Genomic DNA, 13619 nt, shown 5'->3' with positions numbered 1-13619 from the left:
TTATTGCGTTCTCTGTACTATTGCAAATTTGAGTTTTGATTTTTAGTTGTTTGAACTTACATGAAGCAATATGCCTCCATGGAGTTAGTTGCTACTGCCAAAGCACCTGCATTATATGTTTCAATGGAAATTTAAGGGCACATGAAAAGGAGTAATGTTATTTCGACCACAATAATGACATTTTGTAATAATAAGCAATATTCAAAGTGCAAGAATGTCTTCATAAACATTCAATAAAATCTGTTAAATGCACTTCTTACAGTACCTGTTAGTTATTGAATAATGCCAGTGAGTGAACTCTCAATGATTTCTGCGCTTATTCAAACAAGGGTATAACATATACATTTCTAGTTGGGTAGCTATCAGCTATGGGCGAATATCCCACTCAGGGGTTCTGAGGGACATCCGTGGCCAGATTACAGAGACTTTGCACCGGTGCAAGTGCAAATTTGCACGGCATTAGCACTAGGGCAAAGTTTGCCCTATTTCTAAAAACACTTGAACATACCATTGCACCATGACAAGTGCAGTTTGGCATGGTTTAAGCACCAGGGCAACCATGTGGCCTCACAGCTGGGGAATGTATCATTCCTCTGCCAGTTACTGCTGTTTTCTTTTCTTTCAGTTTCTTTGTGGATGAGGTCAGAAGGTGCAAGGTATTTTCCCATTGTATATACTATAGTTCACTAGTGACTCCATTCATGTGGACAGCACAGGTGTGAAAAGGGGGTGCAGGTGGGCATGCATAACATGTAATTTTAGATGGGTACCTGTCACCTATTCAGAGTATTCCACCTCAGGGTTTGGAATTACATTATAGACAACTCGGGCTTCTCTCTTGTTCCCTATCTGAGTCAGATCACACATACTTTGCACCGGTGCAGGTGCAAAGTTGCACAGCATTAGCACTAAGGCAAAGTTTGCCCTATTTCTAAAAACACTGAGACTTGGAAATCCATTGTACTGTGATAAGTGCAGTTTGGCATGGTTTAAGCACCAGGGCAAAAATGGACCCACTGCAAAATGCAGCTCGGACGGAGTGAGCATATTTCTACGCTGAAGTGTGTGGCTTTCTGTTTGGGTGGCCGGCGGTTTTGGCTGTATTTGAACAACTTTGAGCGTGTGGCCCTGGTCAATCAACAAAAGTGCTCATTTGTCTGTAGTTATTTCTTTCCACTAAGGTAGGAATGAAGACATGTGCCCTCCGACTGGGGTGCAGAAACGCGAGGGCAGCGCTGTGCAGGAGTTAAGTCGGGTTGCTGGACTAACCTTTGAACTAAGAGGAGCTAGAACGTCTGTGGGTGTCTTGGTAAGAGTGAGATTGAGCTTTGTATTGCTCACCTGAGGTGCACGACTTTCCCCTGCACTTGTGAGTGGTATGAAGAGCGATAGTCTCTGCTTCACCTGGAGAGGCACTGTTTTGAATGAAAGAACTGAAACAGCTGTCTTAGTGGAAGAGTGGCCAGGGACCTGGCTGTGGCCATATCTGTTTTGGTGGGTCAAAGACTTTCCTCTTGCCGAAAAGGTCTTCCCCACCAGATATCGTCCACTTTCGCCTTCACATCAGGTCTAAAACTCGTGGACTTCAGCCAGCCCTGGCATCATAGTACAGTTCCCTTGCCCATCTGGCATGATCCTGTGTTGGCGATGTTAACTGCCACTGACATGGCATGGTCCGAAGCGGATTCACCTTCCCTGAGCAACACAAAAGCTTCTTGTTGTCAGGCAGACATTCTAGGATGGGACAATTTTTGAACCACAGCTCATGGTCATATCTGGCCAGGCTGGTGAGCGAATTCTGTGGCCTTGATTGTTGTAGCCGCTGTGCAATGACTCTCTTGCTCAAGGCATCAAACTGCCTGCCTACCTTGTTAGTAGGGACAGCCCATGGTAATGGAGAGTTGGTTGAAATGTTCCTGGCAGCAGCAGTGACCACAGGATCGGGACTAGGTTGGGTGCACAGGCATGTCGGGGCATCATCTTGTTCCCTATATTTTTTATCAAAATTGAAAATGGTCCTTTTGGAGTTGAAAGTACCAATTTTGTCTGGGGTAGCCCCTTGGTGGGAGATCTTCTGGTACTCCATCCACTGGTACAAGATCATCAAACTCTTAGCCGTATATGTATATACTTGTGAGAACCAGTGTCTGAGGAAAAATGTTGAGGTGGTTGTTTCTCCAGTGGAGGGGGGGGCTGATGGCAGCGTGGAAGCCAAGGCTGTATGGCCTAGCAGCCTTTGGGTCCAGTGGAGGAGAAACAGTAGAAATTCTCATCTGGAGTTCAGACACAAGAGTCTGGAGAGTGGATAAAATGTCCATGGAGCATCAGGTCAAGGTTAAGAAGGGCCTGGCAGATCCATTGGAGGCACTTCTGGCATTAAAATCATTGGCAGAGGAAGGGGCTGTGTCGGGACAGGCTTGGAAACGTCTCCTCTTCTTGCTTGGAAAACATCCCTTTTGGGCCCTCAAATTCGGCATCATTAGTGTGCTCCAAAGTATCCTTAGGAGGAATATTAGCTCAGACAGGATGGGTGGGGCAGAAGACAGCAGCATGAACATGGGCTGCTTAGGACTTTTGGTCAAGCTGAATGGTGCAGGAACTCGGATGCGGACCTGCTGATGAAGGGAGCATAGACAAGGCTGCAGATGAGTGAATCGTTGTCAACCAATCGTCAACGGGATAGAAGCCATGAGTTTAGATGTGAATGACAACGAGGTCATGAATTAAGTTGTCGACTGAGGTGTTTCGGGGTTGTCGACAAGCAAGTCCACAGCAGTTTAATCTTCATTGACATCGGTGTCTCGACGTTGGGGTCGTGGATGATTGAGAAGTGGTATGGTACGCAGTGCCTTACTTAGCTCCACCAGTGGAGGCCATCTTCAGAGTCTTTACTACATGTTTAGAGTTGGGAGTCCTTTACACAGTTATTTCTTCATTTAACGTGTTCTGGAAGAATCTTCATCGCCTAGCTTTACTTTTAACATCATTTGAAAGCTAAAGATAAGTACATTATCACTCTCTGCTTAAGACATTCCTGCACCCACTTGGTACTCTGCTACAGAGGACATACATTCAACTGTGATCTTCTAGGGTTGAGGCTGGTTTAGTGTCTTTTCTACCCCTCACCATGACTGATTCAAAGGCCACAAAGATCTTGGTCAAGACTTGTTCTACCTGCAAACTTAAAAGCACCCATGTGGAGAACAGGCACCAGGAGCGTCTTTCTTGTTGTTACCCAGATCATAATCTGGATTCTTGCTCCATCTTCCAGTTGTTTTCTAATTAGGCTCTTAAGGATAGACACAAGAGACTTGTGGCTTGGGTTGAGATTGCGGCAAATTTGCTGCTGAAAGGAGCCGAAAGGCACACAACAAAGACTGGTGCAACGGATTTATCCCCATGATGAAGGCCATATAACATCACTTATACCAGAAATGGTCTACAGAAATACAGTTTCTTCCAGTCCACTATATTTTTTAATAAGATGTATCAATAACCATTCCTTTTGGAAGCACATTTGAAGTCCAAATGGGTTTATGAGACATTTACAACCAATAATCGTTAACAATTTTGGATCAAATTTTAGGCCTTGACAACGACCAGAAGTCAAAACACGTGTCGGCTGTTGTTCTTTTGGAGAATAAACAACATTATATCTCACTAGATTTGGACAATTGCAACGTCTGTTTGAAATATTCTTCGCATTGAAAGGGTTGACCTTGAGCCAAGCCACTCCCCCGAAGCTAAATCCCTAAAAAAAAAAGAATATATGAAGTTAAATGTGAATCTGATTCCTTTTATCTTAGTAGCCGTAAGGCCATTAAGGCCATTAAGAATGGGCCAATACACAAGCCAAAGTGGTACGACAAGGAGTGCCAACCGCAAAAAGGGAAATTTAACTTCATAGAAAGAAGTCTATGGTTGTAGACAAATGTATCCTTTGCAGTTTGAGACTTAAATAAATAAAGCTAATTTCTCCCCCCAAAAATTTAATTTGTTAATGACAGGTGGGCTATCTTAGATAGGGCCTTGAAGACTGGTGACGCATGTCTTTTTTGGGAAATGGTTTCTGGAAAGGAACTAAATGGGGACAGGGCTCTACACTGTATTTTAGGGGAATATATCTGGTGGTCTCATTTCTCAAGACTTTACAGAGCAGATCTGAATCAAGGCCTCACCCCAGTTGCCCTGATCTTAGCCTCTGGTACTAAACTCATATTCTCGATTAGTGAAGTAGTTGCTGCCCTTAAAACCTTATAAGATCACAAGGCCGCTGGGCCAGACATGATCCCAGCCGAATTCTTTAAAGATGAATTAAGCACCTGGGACCCGGTCCTATGTAAACATTTGAATGCAATCTTGACTAGTGGAGAAATACCTCCATCATGGAAAAAAGCCATCATAGTTCCTATTTCCAAAAAGGAGGCAAGTACCTACTGGCAAACTATCAATCAATTTCGCTTTTGGATGCGGCTGGTAAGCTTTTTGGCAAGTTGCTACTTTCACATGTCCAGTATTGGGTTGACCGCGAGAATGTGATCAGTCACCTGCAGGCCGGGTTTAAGCCTAATAAATTTACCCTAGATCATTCATTGCTTCCTGTTGTATATGCTGATTCAGAAATACATGGTCCTGAATAAAATGCATGTGTATGCTACATTTTTAGATCGAAGGACCGCTTTTTGACTCTGTCTCGAGGGATGTCCAATGGCAGATTATGCTTTCACAGCAGGCTCCTATTGATTTGATTTCATTAATTTGTACCCTTTACTCTGATAACAATGCCAAAGTTTGCTATGGATGGGGTGGCGAGATGACCAGGGAGTTTGTGGTTAACATGGGTGTTAGGCAGGGATGTGCCCTGGCACCAATTCTTTTTAACATCTATATGAAAGAAATGATCAATGCATTATTGAATGGGTGCCAGAACCCCCCCAGCCCACAAGGTTGGAAACTGATAAGTACCCTGCTCTCTTTTATGCCGGTGACACAGTATTACTTGCAACCACACCATCAGTCCTTAAAAAAGGCCTTATTTATTTTGCAGAGCAAATGTAGGACCATTGGCTTGAAGCTCAACCTGGAGAAATCAAATGTGATGGTGTTTAAGCCCCCCTATGCAAAGAATAGTCATCTAGCCCTATCTATTGGAGACTTGACAATCAAGCAAGTGGCCTATTTTGATTACTTGGGAGTGCGCTTTCAAGATAATGGCGGGTGGGAAGCGCAGCTCTCCAAATCAGCGCTTACGTTAGAAAAATATAGTGGTGGCATCTTGTTCTTCTTTCATAAACATGGGAGTGGGGCTATATCGCCGGACTTGAATTTGTTAAAAAAACAAGCAATTCCGCTGCTTTGTATGGCACTGAACTATGGGGTTACACCAAGGCCAACAAGATAAGAGTTTGTGAAAATAGTCTGTTTAAGAAGTAAATATTGCTCCCTGTTAGTACCCCTTCAGTTATGCTTTATTTAGAACTTAATTATATATCAGTGCTACTCCAACATGCTTCTAAATTGGTTTTGTATTGGCTCAGATTAAGGAATGTTCAGGGTCTGTCAAAATACCTTGAAAGGTTGGACCATTGGGTTTACACGGAGGAAAAAGCCTAAATGGCTTGTCCATGTGAAGTTATCTATTGGAAATTTAGATAGATTGATCTCTGGGAAAATTCATGACCCTTATCCAAACAGGAATTTAATCAGCTGAAAGTTTCCATGACCACAAATAGTCTTGAGGACCTAATTATGGAAGCCACTAATTTAAAGTTGGGACCGGACCACCTTGAATTTAGGCAGGAGTGTGGGTTTAAGGTCTACCTTGATATAGTTACTCTGCCTATGGAGAGGTCCTTGTACGTACATTTTAGATTGGGTATTTTACTGGTTTCAGATTTTACTTCAACATGGAGACCTGATAACTTGCTAGGTGTCCACAGTGTGGATTTTTTAATAAAACACTGGTGCGTTTTATTTTCACGTGTGGAAAAATGGTTTGATTGAGACAAATGTACCTACGTCCATATTGGTTGTTCAAGGCATTCGCCATGTTGGCCACGCGATGCCGTTTTTAAGGCAATGTCTACTTTGTCTACTATTAAATGTTATTTATGCTACTGCACAATATACTTTTAGGACATGGTGGCAAAGGAAGAAATGTATTGAAAGTTGATAGTGCTACTATTGGGACCAACCTTATTACATGTTGTACTTTATTATATTTAAATAGCGCACCATAAAACCCAGAGGCGTGAGGGCGCACAAAAAACAGACAGGGGTCATACTGGGATATCCGGAACAGCAGCAATAACACATTCATTATTTAAACAATAAGGTATTGACTCCTTTCTTGAATTTTTCCAAGGAGTCAATCTCTCTGAGGCCAGCAGGGATGTCATTCCATGCCCTGGAAGCTGCCATGAAAAATGCACCCTTTTCCACCTGAGTGAGGTTACATTTTGGGATTTGTAACTGGTTTAATTTTGTTTCGTCTTTGGAGTGTTTCAGTTAGGCCCCCCGACCCCTGCAGGGAATTTATGGGTCATAGTAAGTAGCCTGAACTGGATCCTAGGCGAGACAGGAACCCAATGCAATCCTTGTCTAGCCTTTGTAAAATTATCTCTTCTTTTCAAACCTACAATGGTTCTAACCATTGTATCTTGAAGAGTCTGTAGGTGCGCTATATCATTTTTAGCTGCTCCTACCAACAGACTACCACAGTAGTCGATTTTTGCGCTGACAATTGCCCTAGAAATTGTTTCATAGTTTGTTTTGGGAGATAAAGGGCTTGAGTTGCGTTAATAATGTAATGTGATAGGCCGTAGAAGACATAAGACTGTTTACATGTGCCTTCATATTCAGGTTTTGATCAAGGATTACCCCCAATATTTTCTTGTGTTTCTATAATACACCCAGCTACTTTGAAGTGTTTATAGTCATCAGCCAGTTATCAATTTTGTTTCTTGTACCTATCACCATCAACTCAGTCTTTTCTTTGTTAAGTGCTAAGCCATTTTCCGTCATCCAGCAGTTGACGATTTCATATGTTTTAATTAATCTTTTTTGATACTCTTCGTATTGACCCATCATGGGAAAGATACATTGAGTATCGTCTGCAAAATTAGTGAGCCTGTATTATTTTTCTCCAACAAATTAAAGAATGGCACTGTGAATACATTATAAAAGAAGGGTGACAAGCATGCACCCTGTGGTACTCCACATTTTAGGATTGTGGGGGTTGCTTTAGCATCTCCACTCCAAACTCTGCAAGTTTGTTTACTTAAGAATTATTCCACCCACTTAGCTGCATTCTCTGAAAAACCTGCTACCTCCTTCAATCTGATGATCAGTTTGTTATGATCCACCAGATCGAAGGCAGCAGACAAGTCCAACAGCATTAGTGTCACTGCTTGCCCTTTGTCCATATAGTGTAAGATTCGTGATTTTAAATGAAATAGGGCTGACTCTGTGCTGTGTCCTTGTCTAAAGCCTGATTGCCATTTATTTAATATGTTCTTTTCCTTCAAGAATGTTGACATTGTACCTATAGTTCATCTATTTGTAGCTTAGCCATATATCTAGTTATCAAGCTAATGATCATCTTACTTGAATAAGAATGTTTGTATCTTATCTTATGCTATGATACTTAGTTATTTGAGATATTTTGTAAAATAGTTTTATGAACTTTTATGGCTTTTAGCCAAAATAACATATTTTGACTGACTGACTGTGTTCCTTATCCACTCGGTGCCCTGGATGATGGTTGTCCACATGGGCACGGTCTCTGTGGACGCTTCCATGACTTCTGGGCAGTGTGGGGCTCCGGATCCGCTCTCCACACCAGAGTCATCCATGTGCTTACGATCACGTGACTGCATAGTGAGTCATGTGATGCGCACTGTATGTAGGCTTCCACTTCCTATATAAACAAGGGAGAAATGCTGCTTCCTGCTTCTCAGCTGTTTCACAGCTTGTGTCTACCTTCATGCATCCTTGTTTTCCTGGAATTTCACTGTTACTCTGAACCTACGTTTGCCTCCTGCACTTTGCCTTGTGGATTACCCTACTGGATTTTGTCACTTTTGGACACTGTTTTGGATAATTCAGGACTTTGGATCTGCTGTGTTTGAACATTGGACTTCTCCTGGATCTTCCTTTCTATTTAGTAATAGAACTTGGACTCTGGAGGAACATTCGCGTACACCTTGTCCCTACCCCTCTACTTGCACCCCCGTTGTTTCCTTTAGCAGCCTCCTCGTTCTGTATGAGTTTAGGCTATCCCATTAACCTGCTCCTTTGCTACTTCTTGGGTGATTCTTCCTCCTGGCTCATTGCAGGTAATCCTCTTTCTAAGTTGCTTTATAAAAGTGCTGCTTTGAACTTCTAGGTCATTCCGGCCTGCACTCCCTGTTTCTCCTTCCCCTTTCCCTCATTGATTGGACAGAGGATTTATTTCATATCCCTGGCTGGTCTATGGGGAAGAAGGTCCTTTAGTTCACCTGGGGCAAGACTACGACAGCACCCCCAAAAGGGAGGTGAGAGATTTTGCTGAAGCAGGTCCTGGACAAAGGATATTGGGATCCCCAAGAAGCAGGGATATTTCTTTTAAGTATAGTCTGCTGCTTCGGGTGCCACTAGATGGCGTGGCCTCAAAGGGTCCATGAATATAATATCCTGTTTTTCCCCCTAATGGGTACAGAGGTCTGGAGTCATGGGACCAGGAGCCTGAGCTAGCAATGCCCAAAAGGGGGACAGAGATGTTGCTGAATCAGGTCTTGGGCAAAGGGCTCTGGGGGTCTAAGAACCAGGAGCGGGGAATTCAAAAAAGGTATAGTCAGATGTTCCTAGAGTTATAAGAGGCAGGGGTCCAGTAGGATCGAGTGGGAATGAAGGGGTGGAGGATCTTGCAGGAAATACATTCTCTCTTCCCAGAGAGTTGAGGTGTGGAGTGGGATTCGGTGGTCAGTAAAGTTCCACTGCCAAGGGAAGCAGAGGAATGATGCAGAAGCAGGTGCCAGGCAACAGGCCCTAAGAGGCCTGAGAAACAGATGGGGAGATTTTGAAATGTACCTACAGCTCCTAGCCCACAAGATGGAGGCCAGCCATACTCAAGGGTTGGATGAAAGCATCATACTGCCGTTTTATTCCCTTCCGAGGGATGATGCCTGGATCATGTAACTGGGAGACCAATCTAAACCACCACAAGGAGGGTGAAAGATGTCACAGAATCATCAGATCCTGGCCAACATGCCTCAGGGGGTGTCAAAGAGGTGGTGCATTTTGAAAGATAGAGTTCAGTCAGAATCGAGGGCGGTGTGAACTACCATGCTGTTATTTTTCCCCATTTCATGGATGACACCTGGAGTTATGTAACTGGGACACCAGATCATCATCTTGATCCAATCATGAAGAAATGCCTTCCAAAGTTTTTCCAATTTGGGTCCTCACAAACAAATAATGCCAGAGTAGCTCAATATTCACATTTGACACATGACCTTCACCAGAATATATAATTATGTATAAATGCCTGGAATCTGGACTTTCAACAAGGTCTTTGAGGGGGTCACATTTTTGGAAGCCTTGCTCACGTTCAGCAGACATTGGACCTCATTACAAGTTTGGTGGTAGCCTTGCCAGTAGAACCAGCAGACTGCCGCAAAACCTGCGATTTTTTCCGGCGCCTGGCAATGGGGAAATACAGGGCTATTACAGCCCTGGCGGACCTGTATTTCCCCATTGCCAGGCACCAGAATGTTTTACTCCCCATTCCCATTGAGTCCCATAGGAGGGGAGGATGGTAGCACTCATTCATAATGGTTCCGGTGCTACTGTCAGTGTCTGCTCGCGGGTGCCGGTACGATCAGATCTGGCCGGCGGTAAGGCACCCGTGAGCAGAACTTGTAGTTTAGTGGTCCGGTAACAATGGTACCGGTACCGTTGTTAACGGACCAGCAAACTTGTAATGAGGCCCATTGTTTAATATACCTCCCTTTAAAATCTACGGTGTAACCTGGGGAGCTATCATGACTGTAACCATTTTTCGATTATATGGCAACCTTTGATCAAAAGATCCTTGCATTAATGCAGCACATTTATGTTGAACCCTATCATATCTCTCAACCTTTTGTGTCACCAAAGAAGGTGAAATCAAGAGTGGGTGAGCCCTGATGGAAATGTATTGACTGGTCTAGACTGTCATGCCGGGTAACACACTCCAAATTCTGATTACAGTCTCTAGGCTGCTTCTATGGAAGCCCAACACACTAAAGGCCACGTCATGATACGCGCCACACAGTGCATCAGTTTGCCAGGTTAGCGGCATTGAGATTGTCAGAGGACGCAGGGGAGACCAGTAGAAGGTAAGTGGTGGGCATGTGGGGAGTGGGGCAGTGGGGCCTGCAGAAGGGTTGCACTGCAGGGGGGGGCAGCAAAATAGACAGGGAGAGGGGAGGTGACATAAGATCGACTGACCTTGCGGAGGGCAACTTTCATGGCTGCTTTCCACAATGTCGGTCTTTGTTTTATGGTCTACAGACATTCATGTGAGTTGTGAGATATTCCTCCACCGAGTGCTTAAGAGAGAACATTCACTGCAGCAGGAGCGTCTCAGCTTTGAGGGACTGTGCATATAATTGTACAGTGTGTGCAGTCTTTTAGAGACCACAATTGGGAAACAAAGGTATGATTGGAATAAGGGGCATGGAATTGGGACATTGCGAGACAGCACACTTGCTTTTTTCAATTTTCATTACTTACTATGTTACATTTAGAGGCACAAGGAAGTGCAATGAGTTCCACTATTATTCATTTTTGGTCAAGCGGAAACTGGTATAAGAGACCTGTTGTCCAGGTTTTAAGATAACCAGCTGCCCACCAAGATCACATGTTATGCAGTGGCCATCTAGGGCATCCCTGCTCCCCCACCAAGTCTTCTAAAAGGGATAACACTGTGAGACTAACATGGAACGGGTCATCCAGGGTTATTCCCTGTTGCTCGATATTGTGCTGTTTCAGTAGAAGAGAGGACTGTTTTCTGTTGGTACGTCTATAACTTTTCACCATACTTTTAAGGTTGCTTTGCCATCCACAGTGGGAATAGTTGGCAAGTATCAGGGTTTGTGGATATTTTTAGGCAGCATCTATTGTCAGTGGCCTGCATTAAAGGCAAAAGTGTTGCTTATCACAACCAATGTGGCAGGCATAGGTGTCCCTACCATAGGACCTAATTCAGCCATGTTGGTGATCTTTAAGCGGACAACGATAAACACACCAGTTTGTTTCATCCAGTCTAATCTTTTGTTGTTACCTTCACCGAGGCCTGCAGAAGGGTGCATTCCATAAGCCGCTTTCCATCACACTGATGCAATACACTTTATCATTGTGCACAGCCTTAAACTAGAGCATACCCCCGTTTTGTCAGGCAAACACTATAGTCACTAACCTTCACTAGCAGTTTCTCTCTGAATTGTGGGGATCAGGTGTTCCAAAATCAGATCAGTTGTCTCCCCTGATGAGCTTGGGGTTTCCTATCAGCGCTTCTCAAAGCCCCACTACATGGTTATTTTGCATTTGATCTGACTCCACGCTGCTAACGTGAACAGCTTCACACAAGTGTTATCCAACTCCCGATCCATGGGTAGTACCCATAAGAGGTTGTGTGATCAATTAGCACAGCACAAGTCCTGCACAAAACACGCACTCAACACCTGCTAACCAATGAACACGATGCTCATTCTGCATCATGCTACTCATTCGGCTCTCAGGTACGTTGCCCTTGTGAACTAGTGTCACAAGTACCTCTGGCATCTCCAGTTCTTTCACGGTGTAAAACTGGATCTACGTGAAATAATCGAAGCGTAAAAGACCACAGCGGAATTTTGCAAAGTGGAAAGCTTTGCATTACCATAATATCGAATCCCGTTTTTCCCCTACCTGCTACCCCCACTCCCTACTTACCGTAGCTTGTTGCCACTTACCTTCACTCGCGCCCGGTTCTCCTGTCACTCTTCCCACTGCAGCGTTTGTCTCCTACCCCTAAAACGGGTAGGGTCTGCAGTGGCAGGGTCCTTTTTTTATTTTGTGTACCTTTTCACCACACTCCTTCCTTGCGAAGCGGGGGACACCCCTGAATCCCGCAAATCCCATTCTATCCAACATGGGAAGCGGGGGTAGCCACGCAACCCCCGTTCGATATAATGGGATTGTTTTTTTTCATGCTGATCTGCTTTTTATACTCAACATTTTTGGTCAATTTTCTTGAAACTAAAGTCCACATCAGTACAATAACGCTTTAAATCTACCCATTAGAGAAAAAAACCTTTTTAAGTTCCAGATCCGCTTTCATAGTGAAATTCATTTAAATAAAATGTAAAGCAATAACAACCAAACTGTGTCTCTGCATGTTTGCATACGGGGCTCTCTGTGTTCATAATTCACTGCATTATAGGATCAGACTTCCTGTAATCTTCAAATTGGCATCTCCTTTTTTGTTGTTGTAATGAATCGCTCCTACTAAACCGTGCATGGCTTTTCCAGTAAATAGTTTTAACAGCGGCTTCCGGGATCCTCTGCACCAGGTGCATCTGACTGCATGCATAATCAAGGAGTATTACATCCCACACCGTCCCATTGATCATCCTATTGATTTTAGGCTCTAGATCAGGCGGCTGCAGGGAAAGCATCTCGCTGCAAGAAGTACCGATATTGGCATAGTCACCTCCAGCATGAATAGACAGGACTTCTGAAAGAGGCTTAGAAGGCCAAAGCCTCCAGGAAAGCATGCCTTCTGGCTATTACTGTCCACGTGTAATGAGGATTTAGCGACTAAACTCAGAGAGACCCTACTAAGCAATGTTCCGTAACGCGTGGTGGTGTGGCTGTTTGGACCACAGTGTTTATGGGCTGGTTTCCTGCATTACTGGGCTGATGGGCTACTGGGACTAGCCCTCCCCCCCGGCCCCACTCACTGGGATTAGATCTGTAGTTTCAAAGAAAACAGATGCCCTCTGTGATACTAGTGGGTGGTGTCTGTTTGGTGGGCTCCTATTCATTTATATTCACCCATATTAGCCTCTCTCTACCTGTCTCTATTTTGGCACCTGCTGCTTCTGACCTTGGGCGCCCAGAAGCTGCAAACCTCCAAGGATGGTGGAATTACTATTTTGCCACTCTTACTTAGATGTTTTTTTCAATTGTGGCCTCTAACTTCTGTCCGTTGTTTTGCTTCATTGCCTCCACCCAAATGCCTTCTGGGCAACTTGTCCTTTTTTTGTTTCCCTGTCTCTTTTCTTAACTGTGAAGAGAGTTATTGTCATCCGGTGTGGAGGGCCGTTGCAGAAATTGGCCCTCAGGAAATAGTTAAAAGATATTTTAGCAGAGAACCTTAAAAAATAATAAAATAGTGAATAAACCTTGGGCAGTGATATGTATATAGATAGGGTAGAATTGAGTGCCGTTTATAGTGTGCTATCCCCAAGATTGTAAGCAGTACACTTGGGGGCGTAGAGCAAAAGACGTACTGCCCCCCACCCCACTCCGAATAAGAATGTATAGAGGCACCTTGTGGCAAAAAGACCACCTTCTAGAGCCGCTGTGTGCAACCTTTGGCTCCCCAGATGTTT

General features: G+C 44.0%; 1 protein-coding gene across 3 annotated transcripts in view; it reads right to left on the bottom strand.

The window, feature by feature from the left end:
• The window catches only part of RAPGEF4 (Rap guanine nucleotide exchange factor 4), a 1521174-nt gene that overhangs the window by 654612 nt on the left and 852943 nt on the right, over positions 1–13619 (bottom strand). The window lies entirely within an intron of this gene.

The sequence above is a fragment of the Ambystoma mexicanum genome, chromosome 9, assembly GCF_040938575.1.
Source record: "Ambystoma mexicanum isolate Mex_15411 chromosome 9, UKY_AmexF1_1, whole genome shotgun sequence".
Lineage (NCBI taxonomy): Eukaryota > Metazoa > Chordata > Amphibia > Caudata > Ambystomatidae > Ambystoma > Ambystoma mexicanum.
The sequence above is the reverse complement of the archived record's forward strand: the minus strand, read 5'-3'. Positions and strand labels throughout refer to the sequence as shown.